The sequence below is a fragment of the Bombina bombina genome, chromosome 5 (assembly GCF_027579735.1).
Source record: "Bombina bombina isolate aBomBom1 chromosome 5, aBomBom1.pri, whole genome shotgun sequence".
Lineage (NCBI taxonomy): Eukaryota > Metazoa > Chordata > Amphibia > Anura > Bombinatoridae > Bombina > Bombina bombina.
Genome location: NC_069503.1, coordinates 932,143,513 through 932,170,600, shown reverse-complemented (window position 1 = coordinate 932,170,600; position 27,088 = coordinate 932,143,513).

The following is a 27,088-nucleotide window of genomic DNA, read 5'->3' as shown; positions in this document are numbered from 1 at the left end:
ATCATCCAAGAATTGAAAATAATTGTGTTTGAGTATAAACTCAATAAGTGTCAGAATGTATTCTTTTTGGGTACTAGGCATGTACATGTCCGAATCCAAATAATGTTTAGTGGCGAATATTCCTAATTCATGGGAGATATTTGAGTAGAGGGCGCTAACATCTGCTGTTATCCACAAGGCATCCTTCTCATGTTTAAAATCCTTGATCTTAAATAATAAATCAGTGGTATCCCGAATGAATGAGGGTAAATTTTGAACATACTTTTGCAAAAAGTTATCAATATATTGAGATAACTTATCAGTCAGACTATTGATACCCGCAATGATGGGGCGGCCGGGTGGTTTGAGACAATTCTTGTGGATCTTTGGAAGATGGTAGTAGTAAGGGGTTGACGGATGCGTGGGAGTCAAAAATTTCCGTTCCTTGGTGTTTAGTATCCCCTTACCACTACCATCCTCCAAAACATCCAACAATTTCCCCAAAAATACAGCTGTGGGATCTGCATCCAATTTCCTGTAGTATTCAACATTTAAAAGGATGTTATAAGCCTCATTAACATAATCTTTGTAGTCTTGAAGGACAATCCCCCCACCCTTATCCGCCTGTCTAATAACCAGATTGGAATCGTTGGCCAGGGATTTGAGGGCTCTTTCCTCATTAGGCCAAAGTCTTGTGTGTTTATTTGATTTACTGGGTAATTTATTAAAATCTTCCATTACCAACTGTTGGAAAAGGTCTATATATGTGACATCCTCCTTAGGCGGATTAAAATTAGATGGTAATGATAATGTGGTATGTATATATCCTTCAAAAAGGTCTTCCGCTATAAGATCTGGTTCAGCATAAATGGTCTGAGTCTGGCTATTCATGGAATTAGTGATAATGGGCAATCCCTCCACATTTCTTTTTTTGAGATTTTTTATAGAGAAGTATCTCTGTAGAGATAATTTCCTGGTATATTTATTCAAATCAACGAATAAATCGAACTGTGGATAGCAATAATTTCCTTCACTACAACAGCAACCATCACCACCAATGGAAAAATAGTATACCATATAGCCAATTTTGCAGAATTAGAAGAAATTGTAGTTCATTAGAGAGATTTTGTGAACAATCTAAGATCCTTATTCAAAGATTTGAGGAAAAAGGTTATCCTAGGGACATCATTATGAGTGGATATGAAAAAGCACATAAATTGGATAGATCCACTATGCTTCAAATAAAGAAAAAAATTACGATTGCAGATAATGAGGCTCTAGAGAAACCTCAGCAACCTTGTTTTGTGACCCAATATAACTCCAATGCTAAACATATAAAAAAAGTATTACAAAAACACTGGCCAATATTATTAAAAGACCCAATTCTGAAGAAAGATCTACACAGTGCACCAAATGTGATATACAAACGAGCACCTACGTTCAAACAATCCCTAGCTCCCAGCAAGGTGGTTATTTCGAAAAAAGGTAGAGGAAAATCAACACGAAATTATCAAACAGGTCAAAGGGGGGGTTTTAAATGTGGCAAAACTAGATGCCACATGTGTAAACACATTACACATAAGACTAAAACAATTAAATCACATACTACAGGTGAAATTTTTCCTATCAACAATCATCTAACATGCAGCTCCTCGTATGTAGTCTATGTCTTATCATGTAGATGTGGACAACAGTATTTGGGGCGCACTATCCGAAATGTGTGAAAAAGATGGAGTGAACATAGCCGAAACATAAAGAAAAAATCCATGAAACATAGTGTATCAAGACACTATGTTCATGAGCATAATGGAGAAACTTGTCCCAATACCATAACACCTTTAGAAAGTATCCCCAGCTCTTGTAGATACAATAGGTTTACCAAATTACGTCAAAGGGAAACCTACTGGATCTATAGGTTTGGTACACTTTTCCCTAATGGCCTCAATGAGGTAATAGACTCGGCCGCATTTTAGGTTACCCACTTCTGAAAAAAACCCCTTCTCCAGTTAGGGATACACAAAAGGGATATTAAGGGCTTTACACTTAGGTCACTTTGATAATGCTATCCACCTTGGCACCAAACCCAGTCTTACATCTCCACAAGTATATATATCACATTAACAATTTAATAATCGATTGCCGAATTTGTCAACATACCCGAGCACATAGTCACACATCAAGCACTCACAAATCATATATTAGTTTACTATCAAATGATGGAATCATTAACATAGTACATAACACAAATATATTAGTACATGACGTATAGTCAATATTGTTAAAATTATTAATAATCACAAGTATGAATACGAGGAATGGTTATAGATTATCCACTCTAATCACTTATGTCCTAAATAATATTCACTCCATGCACACAATAATCATTTATTAGCACACTATCATATGATATAATTACTAACATAATACACATCACCATGATCACACTACTCCATTACTAGATCGTTAGATCAGAGTAGAACCACATAACCGTTGTTGGTCCCAACATTAGATGTACCAGTTAAGATTTAGGGAGTCACACAACCAAGTGTTTTATCCACATGTAAAATCGTTAGGAGAGTAAAGTGGAAATATCCACGTTGTAAGTATGATAAATAGATTGGCAGTACAGCTTACAATACTGAACCAATACTGAATCTACTCTGAAGACTCTGCATTCTTTTTCCTCAAACACTCTATTTCATCTACTCTGAAGACTCTGCATTCTTTTTCCTCATTTTATTTACAATACTGAACCACAAATATGTGCGTTATATGGAAGTCATCAGAATACAGCCCTGGGATTGGTCTGATCCCGTACATACTGAAGGGCTATCCAAAAAGAAGGTCCCCGATATTAGACCAGTTGTTATTTTAAGTCACAACCAAGTGTTTATCCACATGTAGAACTGTTAGGAGATTACAGTAGAAATATCCTCGTTGTTAGTATGTTAGATAGATTGGCGGTACTGTTTATAATACTATACTACAAATATGTGTGTTATATGGAAGTCATCAAAATACAGCTCTGTGATTGGTCCGATCCCGGTCCTATCCAAAAAGAAGGTCTCCGATATGAGACCAGGGGTATTTTTATTATAAGTTATGATTATTATTTGTATTATGTTTACATTATATTACACAGTTTAAGTAAGGACAAATTTGTTTGCTAAAAAATAGATATTTTTGTAATTTCTAGAAACTGCTGTAACAAATAGAGGTCCCGATATGTTTTTAAGAATTCACCAATGGTGTTTAACTTACCTGTACACACACATCAGGAAAGGGGTGTGTTTGTGGAAATGTTTGGTAGTGGCGGCAATAAAAAGCCGGTTTTAAAACTGATTTTATATGCCTGATGAAACGGCCAGGACGGCCGAGAAACGCGTAGCAATTTTAAACTTGTTTATATATGCCTGTCAACTCTGTGCAATAAAAGTTTTAAGTTTATTTTAACTAACTTGAGCCTGGAGATTGAATGTGAGCATACCACTACCAGACAGTTCATTTATCGGAGAGCCGCAGCAGCTGAAGATTAGCCGGAGAGAGCAAGCTGGCCAGCTCTGATTGCCAGCCCGCTTCCACAAGCACACTGGTGTGCTGTGTTAAAGTGTGAGTACCCTGTGTACAAATCCTCTGAAGTGTGTGCTTACCTTATCTTTATCGATACACACATTTGTGCGCCTCTCTTTTTGTCTTCGTCTATGATAAAATAGCATGCTCTAACGAATGAGAGAATATGATTTTTTCAGTATAATGGCCCATTAAAGTCTGTCATTTGAATTCAAACAGTCTTAATTCCCTCAAATTCCTTATAGGAAGAAAAATAAGAAACAGTGTGAGAATTTCTGTGAAAAATGCCATTTTACTTTGACTTGTTTTTCTCATTTTTCCCTTTTTTCTTTTATTGGCATCACAGATATCTTTAGACAACAGTAGAGGGGTGAATAATTGTATGTGTGTTTTGAAAAAATGGGGGGATTGCATTGCTAACAACCATATTAAATGCCAGACTTTTATGTTCACACTTAAATTAGGCTGATCATATTGCCGCTTTAAAAAGGGACACATGAAATATACATATGTCAAGGTTCTTATAAAAACAATTATTTAAACAGCCCTCAAAACAGCCCTGACATATGTATTTTCATATGTGTCCATTTTTAAAGCGGCAATATGGTCCCCCTAACTTAAATGCAAAAAAATCAGGGACATTCAGTACTCTCTTAAGGGAAATTTTAAATATGAATTCTACACTTTGAGGAGGTAAGGAAGAGTCTTAGTTGAACACCTCCAGATATTAATATACATTGTTTAATTGCATGTAGTAAAACAACTTTGCAATATACTTATTATGTATTTTGTTCTCCTTTCCTGTAATTTATTTCGGAATATTGTGGACTTTCCAATTCATGTTAAACATGGAAGTGCAGACACAGCTGTATTCATTGGTTGCACACTCTAGTAAACCATTGCTTTTTGGCCTCAGCAGAAAAAGTAACCTAAGTTACAATATGGCAGCGCCCATTGCTAAATGGACATGAAAATCTTTTTAATATTTAAACAACTAATATAGAGACAGTTCCGCACAAGCGATATCGGGTTTTGTGTTTGTTTGCACGTAAGTTAAATTGTGCTCAAAATTGCAAAATTGCTATTTACTCTAGAATGATTACCACAAGACATCAAAAATACATTACACAATACAGTTACACTCATAAAAACAACATTTAAAAAAAATTGTTAAAAATATTTCACAAAAAAGTTATAGATGTTCAAAGATATGAGATCTCAGGTGTTGGGGGGGAAAAGCAGGCAAAGGGGAAAAATTATTTGATCCCCTGCTGATTTTGTACGTTTGCCCACTGACAAAGAAATGATCAGTCTATAATTTTAATGGTAGGATTATTTGAACAGTGAGAGACAGAATAACAACAAAAAAATCCAGAAAAACGCATTTCAAAAAAGTTATAAATTGATTTGCATTTTAATGAGTAAATTAAGTATTTGACCCCTTTGCAAAACACAATTTAGTACTTGGTGGCAAAACCCTTATTGGCAATCACAGAGGTCAGACGTTTCTTGTAGTTGGCCACCAGGTTTGCACACATCTCAGGAGGGATTTTGTCCCACTCCTCTTTGCAGATCCTCTCCAAGTCATTAAGGTTTCGAAGCTGACGTTTGGCAACTCGAACCTTCAACTTCCTTCACAGATTTTCTATGGGATTAAAGGGACACTAAACCCAAATGTTTTATTTTGTGATTCAGATAGAGCATGCAATTTTAAGCAACTTTCTAATTTACTCCTATTATCACATTTTCTTTATTCTCTTGGTATCTTTATTTGAAAAGCAAGAATGTAAGTTTAGATGCCGGCCTATTTTTGGAAACAACATTCACCCATCAATAAACAAGTACTGTCCAGGGATTGGTAATGTCAGAGTGACATTACGAAAAGCGTGTACAAAGTACTGTCCAGGGTCTGAACCAAAAAGATAGCTTAGATGCCTTCTTTTTCAAATAAAGATAGCAAGAGAATGAAGAAAAAATGATAATAGGAGTAAATTAGAAAGTTGGTTAAATTACATGCTCTATCTGAATCATGAAAGAAAAAATTTGGGTTCAGTGTCCCTTTAAGGTCTGGAGATTGGTTAGGCCACTCTAGGACCTTAATGTGCTTCTTCTTGAGCCACTCCTTTGTTGCCTTGGCCATGTGTTTTGGGTAAATGTCATGCTGGAATACCCATCCACAACCTATTTTCAATGCCCTGGCTTTGATACAGTGAAGTTGTCCTGTCCCCTTAGAAGAAAAACACCCCCAAAGCATAATGTTTCCAACTCAATGTTTGACAGTGGGAATGGTGTTCTTGGGGTCATAGGCAGCATTCCTCCTCCTCCAAACATGGCGAGTTGCGTTGATGCCAAAGAGCTTGATTTTGGTCTCATCTGACCACAACACTTTCACCCAGTTCTCCTCTAAATCATTCAGATGTTCATTGGCAAACTTCAGACAGTCCTGTACATGTGCTTTCTTGAGCAGGGGGACCTTGCGGGCGCTGCAGGATTTCAGGATTTACCAATTGTTTTCTATGGTCCCAGCTGCCTTGAGATCATTGACAAGATCCTCCCGTGTAGTTCTGGGTTGATTCCTCACCGAGATAATTAAAACTCCACAAATGTAAGATCTTGCATGGAGCCCCAGATTGAGAGAGATTGACAGTTATTTTTTCTTTCTTCCATTTGCGAATAATCACACCAACTGTTGTCACCTTCTCACCAAGCTGCTTGGCGATGGTCTTGTTGCCCATTCCAGCTTTGTGTAGGTCTACAATATTGTCCCTAACATCCTTGGACAGCTCTTTGGTCTTGGCCAATGTTGGGGAGTTTAGAATCTGATTGATTCTGTGGACAGGTGTCTTTTATATAGGTAACAAGCTGAGATTAGGAGCACTCCCTTTAAAAAAATGATCCTAATCTCAGCTCGTTAACTGTATAAAAGACACCTGGGAGCCAGATATCTTGCTGATTGAAAGGGGATCAAATACGTATTTCACTCATTAAAATGCAAATCAATTATATAATTTTTTTGAAATGCGTTTTTCTGGATTTTTTTTTCTGTCTCTCACTGTTCGAATAAACCTACCATTAAAATTATAGACTGATCATTTCTTTGTCAGTGGGCAAACATACAAAATCAGCAGGGGATCAAATAATGTTTCCCTCACTGTATATATATATATATATATATATATATATATATATATATATATATATATATATATATATATATATGTAAATATATATATATATATATATATATATATGTAAATATATATATATATATACACACACACACACACAGTTGTGCTCATAAGCTTACATACCCTGGCAGAATTTATGATTTCTTGGCCATTTTTCAGAGAATCTGAATGATAACACAAAAACGTTTCTTTCAATCATGGTTAGTGTTTGGCTGAAACCATTTATTATCAATCAGCTGTGTTTACTCTTTTTAAATCATAATGACAACAGAAACTACCCAAATGACCCTGATCAAAAGTTTACATACCCTGGTGATTTTGGCCTGATAACATGCACACAAGTTGACACAAAGGGGTTTGAATGGCTATTAAAGGTAACTATCCTCACCTGTGATCTGTTTGCTTGTAATTCGTGTGTGTGTGTATTAAAGGTCAATGAGTTTCTGGACTCCTGACAAACCCTTGCATCTTTCATTCAGTGCTGCACTAACCTTTCTGGATTCTGAGTCATGGGGAAAGGAAAATAATTTTCAAAGGATCTGTGGGAAAAAGGTAGTTGAACTGTATAAAACAGGAAAGGGATATAAAAAGATATCCAAGGAATTGAGAATGCAAATCAGCAGTGTTCAAACTCTAATCAAGAAGTGGAAAATGAGGCGTTCTGTTTGATAACATACTGCATTCATCTTGCCATCAATTCTGACCAAATTTCCTGTGCCTTTGTAGCTCACACATTCCCAAAACATCAGCAATCCACCTCTGTGTTTCACAGTAGGAATGGTGTACCTTTCATCATAGGCCTTGTTGACTCCTCTCCAAATGTAGCGTTTATGGTTGTGGCCAAAAAGCTCAATTTTGGTCTCATCACTACAAATGACTTTGTGCCAGAAGGTTTGAGGCTTGTCTCTGTGCTGTTTGGCATATTGTAAGCGGGATACTTTGTGGCATTTGCGTAGTAATGGCTTTCTTCTGGCGACTTGACCATGCAACTCATCTTTCTTCAAGTGCCTCCTTATTGTGCACCTTGAAACAGCCACACCACATGTCCTGTATTTCACTTGAAGTTATTAGTGGGTTTGTATTTGCATCCTGAACAATTTTCCTGGCAGTTGTGATTGAAATTTTAGTTGGTCTACCTGACTGTGGTTTGGTTTCAACAGAACCCTTTATTTTCCACTTATTTATTAGATTTTGAACACTGCTTATTTGCATTCTCATTTCCTTGGATCTCTTTTTATATCCCTTTCCTGTTTTATACAGTTCAACTACCTTTTCCTGCAGATCCTTTGATAATTCTTTTACTTTCCCCATGACTCAGAATCCAGAAACGTAAGTGGAGCACTGGATGAAAGATGCAAGGGTCTGTCAGGAGTCCAGAAACTCATTTACCTTTTATACACACACACTAATTACAAGCAAACAGATCACAGGTGTGGATGGTTACCTTTAATAGCCATTCAAACCCCTTTGTGTCAACTTGTGTGCATGTTAATAGGCCAAAATCACCAGGGTATGTAAACTTTTGATCAGGGTCATTTGGGTAGTTTCTGTTGTCATTATGATTTAAAAAGAGTAAACACAGGTGATTGATAATAAATGGCTTCAGCCAAACGCTATATTGGAAAAGAGATTAAACTTCTTGCGCTATAAATCCAACAGCAAGGACCAGCACCACAGATGGATACTAGTTCCCTACAAACTAGCAAAAGGAATATAGAAGTGAAAAAACAAGTACTGTGGGCGCCTTAAAGGGCAGGTCAAAAAAATATGAGTTGATTATGTCCTAATACATATGAAAAAAATCTTTTAACAAATGATAGGTAAATGATCAAGAAAAAAAATAAATAAAATCTTTTAACAAATGATAGGTAAATGATCAAGAAAAAAAATCTTTTAACAAATGATAGGTAAATGATGAAGAAAAAACAACAACAGCCAATTGAAATGAATGTTAAAATATAATTTAATTAGACTTTACTAAATGTATTAAAAGAGTTGTAAGCTAAATAATTCATACAATGAGATAAATATAAAAAGGCAATACTAAATGTACATAAATAAATGCATAAAAACTTGTTTGTATAAAATAAGTGATTCTCTGTAAGTGACCTATCTATGTAGAGAGAAGACCTCTAAAGACACTTCAGAATACTTAACCTCTGCTGCAGACAGGGTTAAGGAAGCAAAAAAGCAGTACTAATGAGAGAAAACGAATCCTGGTGATTTAAGCAAAATAACAATGAGCTGCAACAATGATGCTCAATTCAATTTCAAAGTTTTAGGATTGGTGTAAAACGGCAATCCTGCGCAGGTTATAGCCGTGAAGAAATAGTACCTTAATTTGTTCAGGAGCTCCAAGTGTTTTTGTAATCCAGTGTAGCAGTTATACCGCCAGCATGAAACAGCTCTGGGAACCCTCTGTGTGTGATGGGAAGAAAGCCGCCAAGCTCCTCTCCCCTACACACTCTGGAATTCCACCCTCAGCTGTGTGATGTCCGTTTGTTGCTTCAGTGTTTCCTGGAGTACGGTGTCCTTAGTGAGCCACAATAGTGTGAAGAAAGTAGTTCCGGCAACGTTTCAGCTCTTAGCAGAGCTTTTGTCAAGCCTGTCAAGAGCTGTTTCATGCTGGCGGTATAACCGATACACTGGATTACAAAAACACTTGGAGCTCCTGAACAAATTAAGGTACTGTTTCTCCACGGCTATAACCTGCGCAGGATTGCCGTTTTACACCAATCCTAAAACGTTGAAATTGAATTGAGCATCATTGTTGCAGCTCATTGTTATTTTGCTTAAATCACCAGGATTCGTTTTCTCTCATTAGTACTGCTTTTTTGCTTCCTTAACCCTGTCTGCAGCAGAGGTTAAGTATTCTGAAGTGTCTTTAGAGGTCTTCTCTCTACATAGATAGGTCACTTACAGAGAATCACTTATTTTATACAAACAAGTTTTTATGCATTTATTTATGTACATTTAGCATTGCCTTTTTATATTTATCTCATTGTATGAATTATTTAGCTTACAACTCTTTTAATACATTTAGTAAAGTCTAATTAAATTATATTTTAACAATCATTTCAATTGGCTGTTGTTTTTTTTCTTGATCATTTACCTATCATTTGTTAAAAGATTTTTTTTCTTTTTTTTTTCTTTTTTTTTTCTTGATCATTTACCTATCATTTGTTAAAAGATTATTTTTTTTTCTTGATCATTTACCTATCATTTGTTAAAAGATTTTTTTCATATGTATTAGGACATAATCAACTCATATATTTTTTTGACCTGCCCTTTAAGGCGCCCACAGTACTTGTTTTTTCACTTCAGCCAAACGCTAACCATGAGTGAAAGAAAAGTTTTTGTGTTATCATTTATATTCTCTGAAAAATAGCCAAGAAATCATAAATTATGCCAGGGTATGTAAACATATGAGCACAACTGTATATATATATATATATATATATATATATATATATATATATATATAGTTATAAATCAATATTGTACAAAAATACTATTAGATATATGTAGAAATATGTATTTATGAATAAATAGAACTTATTCTGCTATGTGAAGAACATTGGAATGTAAAATATTCATATTTTCATGTCGGGTTAGCGCACTTAAGAATATGCAATCGGGTTTGCATGTAAGTTGGGTGTTATTTTTTCCCCACTTTTTTGCTCTATTGACTTCTATGGGGGAATAGGTTATTACGCGCACAATATTGTAAGTTCGGCTTTTTACACACGACCGGTTAGCGCGTGAGCAAAAACAGTTTGCTTTCAACTTGTAATACGAGCGCTACCTGACCCGTGCAAGAAGCTTACTTCTATCACAGTTAACGCTCGAGCTGGAGCGTTAAATACAACTCCACTTGTAATCTGGCCCTTAGTTTTTAATGTCCCTTCAATCTGGTATTTAAATCAGGAATTTCCCTCAGTTCTTATATGTCTGAGAATTTAAATAGGTAAAAAAGTGCAAAAATAAAATGCTCTAATATTGAGTTATTGCACAACTGCTTTAAAAAAAAACGGTGTGATTAACCTCTACAAAGGGATTAAACACATAGGCCTAGATCAGAGCACTATTGATAGTGCAGGGCACTTCCATATAATGAAAAGTGCGTAATCTGATATTACAAGTCAATGGTAAAAGATTTAGCAGAAATATGCCGACATTTTTAGCGCTCCTTACACTTTCAATGGATAGTGCAGCTGTGTTCAAGTTGTAAGTTATGTGTTGCACTCATTTGCTATGGATTGCGCACTAGCAACGTTAGCACTCTATAGTGCAAGCATTGTTATGTTCCACTTAAAAATCTGGGCCATAGTTAAACTGGGAGCTAGCTGAAAACATCTAGGGCTAGATTATGAGTGGCGCGCTAACTGTTGCGCACGAGCAATAAGGGGTATTTTGCGGCTCTCTGCGTGTGTCGGAAAAAGTACACATATTACACATTGAAAGTAAAAGCGCTTGAGTAAAATGAAACAATGCATGTTAGGTTAGCGTGACTTTAGAGCTCTGGTTAACTGTTACGCTCAACAAAAAAGTGGCACAAAAGCATCAAAAATACACTTAAAAGTAAAGTTACACTCATAATAACATTTTATAAAAGTATTGCATTAAAAAGTTATAAGGGTTTAAAGATATGAGGTCTCAGGTGTTAGAAAAAAAAGGCAGGCAGAGATACATACATGCATATGTCTAAATATGTATACAGGGAGTGCAGAATTATTAGGCAAATGAGTATTTTGACCACATCATCCTCTTTATGCATGTTGTCTTACTCCAAGCTGTATAGGCTCGAAAGCCTAATACCAATTAAGCATATTAGGTGATGTGCATCTCTGTAATGAGAAGGGGTGTGGTCTAATGACATCAACACCCTATATCAGGTGTGCATAATTATTAGGCAACTTCCTTTCCTTTGGCAAAATGGGTCAAAAGAAGGACTTGACAGGCTCAGAAAAGTCAAAAATAGTGAGATATCTTGCAGAGGGATGCAGCACTCTTAAAATTGCAAAGCTTCCGAAGCGTGATCATCGAACAATCAAGCAATTCATTCAAAATAGTCAACAGGGTCGCAAGAAGCGTGTGGAAAAACCAAGGCGCAAAATAACTGCCCATGAACTGAGAAAAGTCAAGCGTGCAGCTGCCAAGATGCCACTTGCCACCAGTTTGGCCATATTTCAGAGCTGCAACATCACTGGAGTGCCCAAAAGCACAAGGTGTGCAATACTCAGAGACATGGCCAAGGTAAGAAAGGCTGAAAGACGACCACCACTGAACAAGACACACAAGCTGAAACGTCAAGACTGGGCCAAGAAATATCTCAAGACTGATTTTTCTAAGGTTTTATGGACTGATGAAATGAGAGTGAGTCTTTATGGGCCAGATGGATGGGCCCGTGGCTGGATTGGTAATGGGCAGAGAGCTCTAGTCCGACTCAGATGCCAGCAAGGTGGAGGTGGAGTACTATTTTGGGCTGGTATCATCAAAGATGAGCTTGTGGGGCCTTTTTGGGTTGAGGATGGAGTCAAGCTCAACTCCCAGTCCTACTGCCAGTTTCTGGAAGACACCTTCTTCAAGCAGTGGTACAGGAAGAAGTCTGCATCCTTCAAGAAAAACATGATTTTCATGCAGGACAATGCTCCATCACACGCGTCCAAGTACTCCACAGCGTGGCTGGCAAGAAAGGGTATAAAAGAAGAAAATCTAATGACATGGCCTCCTTGTTCACCTGATCTGAACCCCATTGAGAACCTGTGGTCCATCAACAAATGTGAGATTTACAAGGAGGGAAAACAGTACACCTCTCTGAACAGTGTCTGGGAGGCTGTGGTTGCTGCTGCACGCAATGTTGATGGTGAACAGATCAAAACACTGACAGAATCCATGGATGGCAGGCTTTTGAGTGTCCTTGCAAAGAAAGGTGGCTATATTGGTCACTGATTTGTTTTTGTTTTGTTTTTGAATGTCAGAAATGTATATTTGTGAATGTTGAGATGTTATATTGGTTTCACTGATAAAAATAAATAATTGAAATGGGTATATATTTGTTTTTTTTAAGTTGCCTAATAATTATGCACAGTAATAGTCACCTGCACACACAGATATCCCCCTAAAATAGCTATAACTAAAAACAAACTAAAAACTACTTCCAAAACTATTCAGCTTTGATATTAATGAGTTTTTTGGGTTCATTGAGAACATGGTTGTTGTTCAATAATAAAATTAATCCTCAAAAATACAACTTGCCTAATAATTCTGCACTCCCTGTATGTATGTGTGTGAACAGATTTATTTATGTATTTATGTGTTTTACTGTATATTTACTGTGCATATTTCACATTCCAATGTTCTTCACTTACAGGATAATGTACTTTTTATTGCAAAACTTTTTACTTTTAACTTCAAATACAAGCGCAGCCCAACATGCACAAAAAGCCTTCATCTAGCATGGTTTACGCTCGAACAAGGGAAAGCTAAATAGTGCTCCACTTGTAATCTAGACCCTAGGGAGCTATGGAAACTTTTTAAATCTATGCTTTTTCACGATTTAGATTTTAACCCGGTCGGGTTAGCATACATGAAAATATAGTAATCTTAAAGGGACACTGTACCCAATTTTTTTCTTTTGTGATTCAGATAGAGCATACAATTTTAAGCAACTTTCTAATGTACTCCTATTATCAAATTATCTTCATTCTCTTGGTATGTTTATTTGAACAGCAAGAATTTAAGTTTAGATGCCGGCCCATTTTTGGTGAACAACCTAGGTTGTCCGTGCTGATTGGACAGCACCAATAAACAAATGCTGTCCATGGTTCTGAACCACAAATTTGCTAGCTCCTTAGCTTAGATGCCTTCTGTTTCAAATAAAGATATCAAGAGAACGAAGAAAAATTGATAACAGAAGTAAATTAGAAAGTTGCTTAAAATTGCATGCTCTATCCGAATTATGAAAGAAAAAATTTGGGTTCAGTATCCCTTTAAGGTATGTTATTGAAATATTACATATAAAATATTTTTAAAAATGAATAAAAAAGATTAAACATACTGTAAAATATTCTAAATAATACATAGAACATATCTATATATTTTAATTAATTTTAATAAATTTTTTGTAATATTTTATATAAAATATTTCAGTAACGTGCCCTAAGTTTTCATTTGCGTTAACCCAACTGTGTTAAAATCTAAATCACGCAAATCACATAGTTTACATTCCTCTGTTCCTCACATACACCTAGATTACAAGTTTTGCATTCGTGTTTTAACGCTGAAAAAAATTGTCATAGTGTTAAAACAGCACCGCAGCCATTACAAGTCTTGTCGGTATAGCTGTACCGCAAGCCTTTTAGCCTGTACCGCAACGTCAGTCCTGCAAACGTAAAATTTACGTTTTGTCATGGGACTTGCATAGCACTGCCATTACGAGTTTTGCGGTCAGGCTAAAAAGCTTGGGTTGCAGCCTATACCGACATGATCCGTTCCGCAATCTAAAAGCAGTAGTTATGAGTTTTACGCTACAAAACTGTAACATAAAACTCATAACTAAAATGTTACAAAGTAACACTAACACCCATAAACTACCTATTAACCGCTAAACCGAGGCCCTCGCGCATCGCAAACACTATATTAAACTTATTAACTCCTAATCTGCCCTAAAAAGGGCATTTGTATGGGCATTGCCCTTAAAAGCGAATTTAGCTCTTTTGCTGCCCAAACCCTAATAAAAAAAAAAACCACCCAAAAAAACTAACACTAACACCCGATGATCCACTAGTTTTTGAAGTCCCGCTTGAACGATCTTCAGGCGGCCTCTTCTATCTTCATCCAGGCAGCGAAGTCCTCATCCAGGCGGTGAGATGTCTTCATCCAGGAGGACTCTTCTATCTTCATACAGGCGGCATCTTCTATCTTGATCCCGGCGGCGTGGAGCATCCTCTTCATACGGTCGCCATCGTACACTGAATCTTCAATGCAAGGGAGCCGTTTCAAAATGGCGTCCCTTGCATTCCTATTGGCTAAAAAATTTGAATCAGCCAATAGGAATTAGAGCTGCTAAAATCCTTTTGGCTGCTCAAATCAGCCAATAGGATTTAAGCAGCTCCCCTTCTTTTGGATGATTGTTTTGTAATTTTAGTGTTTTTTATTTTTTGTAATGTTAGGTTTTAGTGTAAGGCAGCTTAGGTTTTATTTGACAGGTACGTTTGTATTTCTTTTAGCTAGGTAGTTAGTAAATAGTTAATAACTATTTACTAACTAGTCTACATAGTTAAAATAAATATAAACTTACCTGTGAAATAAAAATAAAAATAAAACCTAAGCTAGATACAATATAACTATTAGTTATATTGTAGCTAGCTAAGGTTTTATTTCACAGGTAAGTATGTATTTAGTGTTAAATAGGTATTATTTAGTTAATATTTGTAACTTTAGTTTAGCTCTATTTTAATTATGTTAAAGTTAGGGGGTGTTAGGGTTAGGGTTGGGTTTAGGGGTTAATATAGTTTAATTTAGGTTGTTGCAATGTGGGGCGCTGGTTTAGGGGTTAATAGGTTTATTTAGTGGTAGTGATGTGGGAGGCCAGAAGTTTAGGGGTTAATACCTTTAAATAGTGGTGGCGATGTCGGGAAGCGGCGAAATAGGGGTTAATAACTTTAATATAGTGGCGGCGATATTGGAGTGTGGCGGAATAGGGGTTAATAACTTTAATATAGTGGCAGCGATATCGCAGATTATGGGTTAATAACTGTAGGTAGGTGGCGGCGATGTTGGGGCGGCAGATTATGGGTGTTTAGACTCGGGTTTATGTTAGGGTGTTAGGTTTAAACATAACTTTTATTTTCCCCATAGACATCAATGGGGCTGTGTTACGGAGATTTTCATTCTGTGATCGCAGGTGTTAGGCTTTTTTTTTACCCCCTCTCCCCACTGATGTCTATGGGTAAAGCGTGCAGGAGCACGTCAAAACAGCGCTTGTATTTTGTGCGGTATGGAGCTCAACGCAACCATATAGCAGACACAAGCCGGCTGTTTGAAAACTTGTAATTGCTGCGCTATAGGAGGTTAAATAACGCAACTTTTGTTGCGTTCGTTAATTTCCCTATAGCGCGCATAACTCGTAATCTAGCTGATAGAAAATAATGAATTTTTTTAATTAAATATATAATTCTATATATATATATATATATATATATATATCTGATACTGTTCATGTAAAATACATATTTATACCGATATATCTATAGGAATAGATATATAGTTATATTCAGATATATATATATATATATATATATATATATATATATATATATATATATATATATATAAATAAAAATATTTATTTGATAATAAATAGAACATATTCTTCTATGTGAAGACGTTGGAGTGTGAAATATTAATATTTCATGTCGGATTTATCGCTCTTGAATATACGTGGTTGGGTTAGTTTTTTTGCAGTTTTCATGCTCCATTGAAGTCTATAGGAGAAGTTAACATGGTCGCAATATTTTTTTGTGCACGTTGGATTTACGCTCACGTGCAAACTTTTAACTTTCAACTTCAAATACGACCGGAACCCGACGTGTGTAAAAAGCCTCCATCTAGCATAGTTTACGCTCAATCGAGGGAACACTAAATAGTGCTCCACTCGTAATATAGCCCCTAGAGAGCTATGAAAACTTTTTTTAAATTAAAGCATACTTATTTCTTCACATGCTATAAAAAACATTTAACACATTCCCCACTAGTCAATTTTTGCAACCCTGTGCTGGAGCTGGTTTTAGTTATTTGTGACATTTTTATTTATTTTTCTGTGAGATATCCACACAAATCATACATCAACCCCCTCATTAAACACTACATGGATATGTTCTTGAAGCAGGTGATCACCATTACAAATTAGAAGAGTGATTCCACATTTAAAAGAGGGGAATTCTGTCTTTCCAAAGAAGGGTCTCATACCCCTCTAATTATATCAGAAACAGAGATAGGTGTTTTCTAGTGGGGTATGAGGTCATCATTTTTAACTGTGATCTCTGGCATGCGTGATCACTACTAATTTGATTGAAAGAGGTAAGTCTGCCTTTCAAATGAGGGTCATCTGCCTCTCTAGCACAAACAGGGAGTGATAGGGGCTTCCTTAGATTCCCTTTGTTTAAACAGCACTTTAAGTGCTGCTGTAGGTTTTCATTGTTTTTTCTGTACCCAACCATCTGAATTTTACAGCACAAGCTCATTAGAAAGAGCAGACTCCCCTCTTGTCCCTGTAAGTGGTCTGAGGGTCTGCGGACACTTAAAGCCCTTTCTCCTAACAGCAGACTAAGCAGTGATTTTTCTGCACCCTGTGACCTCACCAAACTTAGGCCTAGATTTGGAGTTTGGCGTTAGCCGTGAAAACCAGCGTTAGAGGCTCCTAACGCTGGTTTTGGGCTACCGCCGGTATTTGGAGTCAGTGATTAAAGGGTCTAACGCTCACTTTTCAGCCGCGACTTTTCCATACCGCAGATCCCCTTACGTCAATTGCGTATCCTATCTTTTCAATGGGATCTTCCTAACGCCGGTATTTAGAGTCGTTTCTGAAGTGAGCGTTAGAGCTCTAACGACAAAACTCCAGCCGCAGGAAAATAGCAGTAGTTAAGAGCTTTCTGGGCTAACGCCGGTTCATAAAGCTCTTAACTACTGTACCCTAAAGTACACTAACACCCATAAACTACTTATGTACCCCTAAACCGAGCTCCCCCCACATCGCCGCCACTCGATTAAAATTTTTTAACCCCTAATCTGCCGACTGCCACCTACGTTATACTTATGTACCCCTAATCTGCTGCCCCTAACCCCGCCGACCCCTATATTATATTTATTAACCCCTAACCTGCCCCCCACAACGTCGCCGACACCTGCCTACACTTATTAACCCCTAATCTGCCGAGCGGACCTGAGCGCTACTATAATAAATGTATTAACCCCTAATCCGCCTCACTAACCCTATAATAAATAGTATTAACCCCTAATCTGCCCTCCCTAACATCGTCGACACCTAACTTCAATTATTAACCCCTAATCTGACGACCGGAGCTCACCGCTACTATAATAAATGGATTAACCCCTAAAGCTAAGTCTAACCCTAACTCTAACACCCCCCTAAGTTAAATATAATTTAAATCTAACGAAATAAATTAACTCTTATTAAATAAATTATTCCTATTTAAAGCTAAATACTTACCTGTAAAATACATCCTAATATAGCTACAATATAAATTATAATTATATTATAGCTATTTTAGGATTTATATTTATTTTACAGGCAACTTGGTAATTATTTTAACCAGGTACAATAGCTATTTAATAGTTACCTAGTTAAAATAATAACAAATTTACCTGTAAAATAAATCCTAACCTAAGATATAATTAAAAATAACACTACCCTATCAATAAATTAATTAAATAAACTACCTACAATTACCTACAATTAACCTAACACTACACTATCAATAAATTAATTAAACACAATTCCTACAAATAAATACAATTAAATAAACTAGCTAAAGTACAAAAAATAAAAAAGAACTAAGTTACAAAAAATAAAAAAATATTTACAAACATAAGAAAAATATTACAACAATTTTAAACTAATTACACCTACTCTAAGCCCCCTAATAAAATAACAAAGCCCCCCAAAATAAAAAATTCCCTACCCTATTCTAAATTAAAAAAGGTAAAAGCTCTTTTACCTTACCAGCCCTGAACAGGGCCCTTTGCGGGGCATGCCCCAAGAATTTCAGCTCTTTTGCCTGTAAAAAAAAAACATACAATACCCCCCCAACATTACAACCCACCACCCACATACCCCTAATCTAACCCAAACCCCCCTTAAATAAACCTAACACTAAGCCCCTGAAGATCTTCCTACCTTGTCTTCACCATCCAGGTTCACCGATCCGTCCTGAAGAGCTCCTCCGATGTCCTGATCCAAGCCCAAGCGGGGGGCTGAAGAGGTCCATGATCCGGTCAAAGTCTTCATCCAAGCGGGGCAGAAGAGGATTTTCCATCCGATTGAAGTCTTCATCCAAGCAGATTGAGCTCGCATTCTATTGGCTGATCGGAACAGCCAATAGAATGCGAGCTCAATCTGATTGGCTGATTGGATCAGCCAATCGGATTGAACTTGATTCTGATTGGCTGATTCCATCAGCCAATCAGAAAATTCCTACCTTAATTCCGATTGGCTGATAGAATCCTATCAGCCAATCGGAATTCGAGGGACGCCATCTTGGATGACGTCCCTTAAAGGAACAGTCATTCGTCGTTCAGTCGTCGGGCCGGATGGATGTTCCGCGCTGGAGGTCTTCAGGATCCTGCCGCTTCGCTCCGGATGGATGCTGCTTGGATGAAGACTTCAATCGGATGGAAGATCCTCTTCTGCCCCACTTGGATGAAGACTTTGACCGGATCATGGACCTCTTCAGCCCCCCGCTTGGGCTTGGATCAGGACATCGGAGGAGCTCTTCAGGACGGATCGGTGAACCTGGATGGTGAAGACAAGGTAGGATGATCTTCAGGGGCTTAGTGTTAGGTTTATTTAAGGGGGGTTTGGGTTAGATTAGGGGTATGTGGGTGGTGGGTTGTAATGTTGGGGGGGGGGTATTGTATGTTTTTTTTTACAGGCAAAAGAGCTGAAATTCTTGGGGCATGCCCCGCAAAGGGCCCTGTTCAGGGCTGGTAAGGTAAAAGAGCTTTTACCTTTTTTAATTTAGAATAGGGTAGGGAATTTTTTATTTTGGGGGGCTTTGTTATTTTATTAGGGGGCTTAGAGTAGGTGTAATTAGTTTAAAATTGTTGTAATATTTTTCTTATGTTTGTAAATATTTTTTTATTTTTTGTAACTTAGTTCTTTTTTATTTTTTGTACTTTAGCTAGTTTATTTAATTGTATTTATTTGTAGGAATTGTGTTTAATTAATTTATTGATAGTGTAGTGTTAGGTTAATTGTAGGTAATTGTAGGTAGTTTATTTAATTAATTTATTGATAGGGTAGTGTTAGGTTTAATTATATCTTAGGTTAGGATTTATTTTACAGGTAAATTTGTTATTATTTTAACTAGGTAACTATTAAATAGTTCTTAACTATTTAATAGCTATTGTACCTGGTTAAAATAATTACAAAGTTGCCTGTAAAATAAATATTAATCCTAAAATAGCTATAATATAATTATAATTTATATTGTAGCTATATTAGGATGTATTTTACAGGTAAGTATTTAGCTTTAAATAGGAATAATTAATTTAATAAGAGTTAATTTATTTCGTTAGATGTAAATTATATTTAAGTTAGGGGGGTGTTAGTGTTAGGGTTAGACTTAGCTTTAGGGGTTAATCCATTTATTATAGTAGCGGTGAGCTCCGGTCGTCAGATTAGGGGTTAATAATTGAAGTTAGGTGTCGACGATGTTAGGGAGGGCAGATTAGGGGTTAATACTATTTATGATAGGGTTAGTGAGGTGGATTAGGGGTTAATAACTTTATTATAGTAGCGCTCAGGTCCGCTCGGCAGATTAGGGGTTAATAAGTGTAGGCAGGTGTCGGCGACGTTGTGGGGGGCAGATTAGGGGTTAATAAATTTAATATAGGGGTCGGCTGTTTTAGGGGCAGCAGATTAGGGGTACATAGGGATAACGTAGGTGGCGGCGCTTTGCGGTCGGAAGATTAGGGGTTAATTATTGTAGGTAGGTGGAGGCGACGTTGGGGGTGGCAGATTAGGGGTTAATAAATATAATATAGGGGTCGGCGGTGTTAGGGGCAGCAGATTAGGGGTACATAGGGATAACGTAGGTTGCGGCGGTTTACGGAGCGACAGATTAGGGGTTAAAAAAAATATGCAGGGGTCAGCGATAGCGGGAGCGGCAGATTAGGGGTTAATAAGTGTAAGGTTAGGGGTGTTTAGACTCGGGGTACATGTTAGAGTGTTAGGTGCAGACGTAGGAAGTGTTTCCCCATAGGAAACAATGGGGCTGCGTTAGGAGCTGAACGCTGCTTTTTTGCAGGTGTTAGGTTTTTTTTCAGCTCAAACAGCCCCATTGTTTCCTATGGGGATATCGTGCACGAGCACGTTTTTGAGGCTGGCCGCGTCCGTAAGCAACTCTGGTATCGAGAGTTGCATTTGCGGTAAAAATGCTCTACGCTCCTTTTTTGGAGCCTAACGCAGCATTTGTTTGAACTCTCGATACCAGAGTTAAATTTATGGTGCGGCCAGAAAAAAGCCCACGGAGCGTTAACAGCCCTTCTACCGCCAAACTCCAAATCTAGGCCTTAGTGACCTCACTGTGTGATCTGAATAAAGCCAGCAAAGGCAAAGGAATCTATGGTCTCCTTCCACAGCTGCAGGACATGGGGTCCCCAGGATCCTGATTGAAAGGAGCCCCTCCAAGAAGGCTACACATTGTTTTCCTCCATATTTTAGGGGTAAAATTATGTTGAATGTGACATGCTTACAATGTGCTTTCAATTTGCTCTCCACTACCTAGATGTTCAGCCTTCCAATATTAACTATGGATCATATATACTCAATGGTTGTGGTAAGTATTAAAATAATACATTATTGTGGGAAACCATAGTTACCCTATTTACCCTCAGCATAAGTACATGTACGACACAAAAAACTGAAAACCTTATATGTCTTTTTCTGTTTGTAGAAATCCTTTTCAAGAAAACAAAAGAACAGAACAAGACAGTAAAATATTTTGGGGAAATCACAAACCCTTTCTGGAAAAACAATGCTCACACTTTTTAGAGCTATGGGGAAAATTACCAAGACACAGAAACAGTATCTAAACTGTTAGGTGTTAGATGTTTTATTAAACTGAATACAAGGGACAGTACCAGGAATTGATAAATGCAGGTACTATAAGGTGGAACCACAAATAGTAAAATAACTAGGTCTGGTAACAGCACTGATACAGAATACTGGGAATAAGATAGATGCCAGACAGAAAGGCAAAATCCAGATAAAGATAGGTAGAACATCAGGGCCAGAGCACATGCTCAGAGTCAGGAGGCAGGTAAAGGGTAAAAAAACAGAGATCAGGCAGAAACAAAACTTAAACACTGTAAAGGAGCCTAGCATACAACCTAGAAGCTTGAGGGATGCTAACACCATCCCTTAAATAGCTGCTGGCAGAGGAAGAAGACAGGTATTCAAATGGATGCTTTTCTAGAAGAGGACCCATGCAGTGCGTGAAGAGATGGGTCAGATTACCAGTGACAGTATGGGGAGAAGACACATCACGGGAGCGAGGACGGTAAGCACAAGCATTGCCCTCCCCTTACACTTGGCCTCTGGATGGGTTCACAATGATCAGTATGAACCTAATGAAAAGCTCAGACCCATACTGGAGCATGTACATTGGAAACCGGTTCTCAAGAGTTATACTCAGGACCATAACACTTCCACTTCACTACATATTGTAGCTGTCCAGCCAGAAGAAAACAGGGTACACACTAAAAGAAGAAGGTATTTGTAATTTTAAACAACATAATTAATTTGAGCTACAATGGGATAATGCAAAATGAAGTGCACAGTAAACCTTTTGAAGGGCAGGAGATATGCAGATTGAAGGCTACAAGCCACACTTTGTCTCCATCATGTAACAGCAGAGTGCGGCAGCATAGACTTTTATCTGGTTCTGCGACAGAAGCAAAGTTTGCTGTATGTGTTAGAAATCTTGTGAAATGAACTGAAGACAAGTTGTTGCTCCAGGAAAAGGAGAGGAGCAAGGAGATTCCAGATGAAGGTGAAGGTGAAATGCATAATTAATATAGAAAGGTGATTGCTTAGTAGAAGAGTGTTGAATGTTATTAGAAGAAAACTTAAAAAACTAGCCAATCAGACTGAAGATTACAAGTGAAAAATCTGAGATATTGCTGAAGTCACTGGTTGACTCATTCAGTTTGTCTATTTGAATGAGGATGGAATACTGTAGAGAAAGAAGTCTGAATCTGAAGAAGTCAGCCAAATTCTTTCTAAAAACAAGATGTGAACTGCACCCCACTGTCTGAGACAATGTCCTAAGGAAGGATGTGTAGGTGAAGGAACAAAGAGCTGTTTCAGCAGCAGATGATAGATGGGAGAAAGGAACAAAGTGAGCCATGTTGGTAAAACAGTCACAATCTGAATTGAAAATGTGGTGCAGCGTCATTCCATGATGTCTGTACTGACCATGTCCTAAATTTTGAGATATAGTCTTCCACAGGACAGGAGGCAGCTTAGACTGTAGGGGTCCCTAAGGTATTATCATATAAGGTAGCCATGACTTCTAGAAAAGCAAATAATGAGTTTCCAGTAGCATGGAGTAAGGATAATGGAACCGTATGCAATAGTAGTATTTTATACCAGACGATAAGCCTGCCCAGAGGGAAGTCTATTTTTTAAAATCTACAAACCCCAAAGCTAATATTACAAAAAATAAAAAATGTAAAATTACAGAAAAAAATAAAAAAAACTATCCAAAATAAAAAATGTAAACCTAAACTAATACCCCTAAAAAAATCCAACCCAAAATAAAAACACCCTCTAATCTATCAATAAACTACCAATAGCCCTTAAGAAATCAGCTCTTTTATATACAAAAATTATAAATTACCCCTAACAGTAAAACCCCCCACCCAACCAACCTCCCCAAAAAAAAAAAAAATCTAAAAAACCTAAGCTACCCATTGCCCCTAAAGAGGCATTTGTATGGGCATTGCCCTTAAAAGGGCATTCAGCTCTTTTACAACCCAAAAAACCCTAATCTAAAAAAAAAGCCACCCCAAAAAATAAAAAAAAGCCCCAAATAGGTACTCACCGTTCCTGAAGTTCGCCAGTAAAGGTCTTCTTCCAGGCGGCTCCATCATCATCTTTATCCAGAGCGAAGGTGGCACAGAGTGGAGGTGCGGTGCGGTCTTCCCCGATGTGCGGATCAGGTTCTCAGTGGCAGTTTTTAGCGCTGGTGATCCTCAGCGGCATGAAGGCTCCTCTTCAGCCATTCTTCATCGTACACAGAAAATTGAATGGAAGGTACCGCATTCAATTTAGTGTACCTTGCATTCCTATTGGCTGAAATTTTTAAATCAGCCTATAGGATTAGAGCCACGGAAATCCTATTGGCTGTTCAAATCAGCCAATAAAATTTCCGTAGCTCTTATCCTATTGGCTGATTTCAAAATTTCAGCCAATAGAAATGCAAGGTACCCCAATAAATATGGGGTACCTTGCATTCAATCTTCAGTGTGCGTTAGACGATCGCATGAAGAGGAGCCTCCACGCCGCTGAGGACCGCCGCCGCTGAGGACTGCCTCTCTGTATCCACGCATTGGGGAAGCCAGCTCTGCACCTTCGTGCCGCCTTCGCTCCAGATGAAGATAGAAGATGATGGAGCTGCCTGGAAGAAGACCTTCTCCGCTGGACTTCAGGAACGGTGAGTAACTATTTGGGGCTTAGTCTTTTTTTTATTTTTTGGGGTGTTTTTTTTTTAGATTAGGGTTATTTGGGCAGTAAAAGAGCTGATTGCTCTTTTAAGGGCAGTATAAGAGCTGAATGTCCTTTTAAGGGCAATGCCCATACAAATGCCCCTTTTGGGGCAATGGGTAGTTTAGGTTTTTTTAGTGTTAGTTTTTTTTTTACTTTGGAAGTTTGGTGGGTGGGGGGGTACTGTTAGGGGGGCAATCTGTATAGCTTGAGGAAACAGCCCTTGAGAGGCTGAGAAACGCGTTGCTCTGTTTTTAAATAAAGAATTGTTTTTATGATACACTTGCTGCATTTTAGAATTTCTATCTCTTGTCTCGTGGAGCTGGGAGAGGACACAGTTTGCAAGAGAGCACAGTCTACTGAGCGGCTGAGAAGTCCCAGTTTGTCTATACTGCACCTGGAGGTGCACTACATGTTGTAAGTGTTACCATTCATTATTACTCTACCTGTTCATACTTTACTAGGCTATGGTAGCTCTGCTTTCTAATTTGTAGGCACTAGTGACACATCTGTGCCAACCTCCTGTTCAGGTGCCTAACCCATCTGTATACAGTGAGCTGGACCACTGCATAAGTTCCAGCCTGCCCCACTAGCACCATTGGGTGCTTTCCCTTTGTGAGTACCTCTAATCATCGCACTGCTTATCCCCTTGTTTGATGGTACTAGGCCATGTTGGTGCCTCTGTGTTTTCTCTTCTCCAGGGTGGTGAAAGAATCCAGCTTCGCTGCATCCAGGTGGATTCTTTTGGCGCGTTACAAATGCGATTATAGTATAGATAAAACAATGTCAAATGAGCAAACAGGAAGATCTCAACATCACTTGGGATTTCTGGGTTGTTTGTTCACATAAAATACAGACCACTCAGGAATGTTTTATAGTATCAGCATTATGCTGTTCTAAACATAATGCCATGTGGTCTATCTTCTGCCTATTGTGTGACACCAGTCTCTGTTTGACAGTCTCACATATGTTTTGCCAGTCTGTGTTTTTAGAGTATTTTAAATAAAGTAGTAGTATCACATAAATCTCCAGTGCTAGGACTCTGTTGTGCTTGAAACATAGATGGTCATATGAGCACAATACACTTTGAGCTCAATAACAGCTCTAAAAAGTATTGTTTCTCCAAGAAGGTTTGGAATTAGTACAGCAATATTTCTTGTGCTGTTTTGTTTTCTTTAGGAGGATTTATATCCCTAAGAAAGGAAAAGGTTTTAAACATGTGGATATATTGTGAAGCATAAGGACATTGCTGAAACATTGTATCCATAAGGGACTAGTATATTTTATTTACAATAACATATATAAACTTTTCTCATATGCAGTTGGCAGCATGTTTTGTAACAAGTCTTATAAATGAATTTCTCAATACATAGGCAAATATCTACAAGATAAACCAATATTACTTTTAAATCTGTGAGCTAATAAGAGAATCTGAAAGGATTTTATAATTTAAGATAGTTTGTAAATGTGCACTTATAATGATCTGTGGGCGACAACTCATATTTCCAAGCTTCAAAACAAAATGTCAAGAAGGCAAGGCATGATTAAACAGCTTGTAGATAAAGGGGTTTTCCATAGAGAGTTCTCCGTCTACTAAATCATATTCTTTTCTTAAGATCAAATATAAGATTTTTTTTTAAAGATCATACACCATAATGTCTAGGTCAGATTTCAGTGTGGATACAAGATAAACCTGATTATATGTCACCGATCTTATGATAGTAACAGAGGTGCATTTGTAGAATAAGTCTTATACAAAATTTCTATAAATATAAATATTTTTATTTATTTTTTCTTTTTCTCTGTATATTCTGACACGGGGGTTTATTGTAATAAAGGTAAAAAGCTTATCCCAAAATGTAAATGCTAAGTTTTCAAGTAAAATAAAATCTTCTCTCCAGCATTACATTTTAGCAATACTTGCTACATTTATGTTATATTATATCCATATTTGTGGCCAATTGTTTATTTTTCAAGTAAAAATGTAACTATTTTAACAGCGAGAATTTTTTTAGTATCATTTTGTGTTAACATCGTTCAAGCGCAATCAATACTGCTTCTATTTTTGTGCTCATATTAGAAGTCCAAACCAACAGGCGGCTGTTTCTTTCATTCTCCACCACCTCTGAGTTGGAAGATAGAAATCACCCTAAGCAATAAAGTGAGTGCGTAATGATACATCTGGGCAGCAGACGAACAGTGTCTGATGCCCGTTTGATGCGAAGCTGATCAGACAATTATCCAAGTTGGGAACCTTGTTTGCACTGTGCTTAGTAAATGGGGCTCATTGAAGTTAACAAAATCAAGTGTTTGTTTATTTGTCCTTTGATAGGGCATTATAGAAATTTGTTTCAAAATAATTTTTTCCTGTATCTTATTTCAGTTTATCTGAAAACCCAAAATATAGTACTACATTCTATCAGATTTTTCTTATAGCTTTGTATTAGGGTTCAATAATCAACCAAAATATTTTGAAGCCAAGTTACCTTATTATTGAAGCCACTTACAACAAAATAATTATTTTTTACTGCGTGATCGGTTACCACACCCCTTGTATAAACCTTACTAAGGGATAGATTACAAGTAGAGCGCTAATTTATCGCACACCCATAAACAGGCAAATTAACCCATTTACGGGTGCAAGATAAATAACCAGCCATTACAAGTGGCTGGTAAATGCTACCGCAAGCTTGCTGTAGCAATTAGGTATCTGAAAATTTTAAAAATGTACCCCCAATTGCCCCCCCCCCAAAAAAAAGTAGCAGCTTTAATTTTTAAAATAATAACTGCACAAAGCAGTTTTTAGGGGTTAAAATTAGGGAATGTGAGGTGTTAGAAA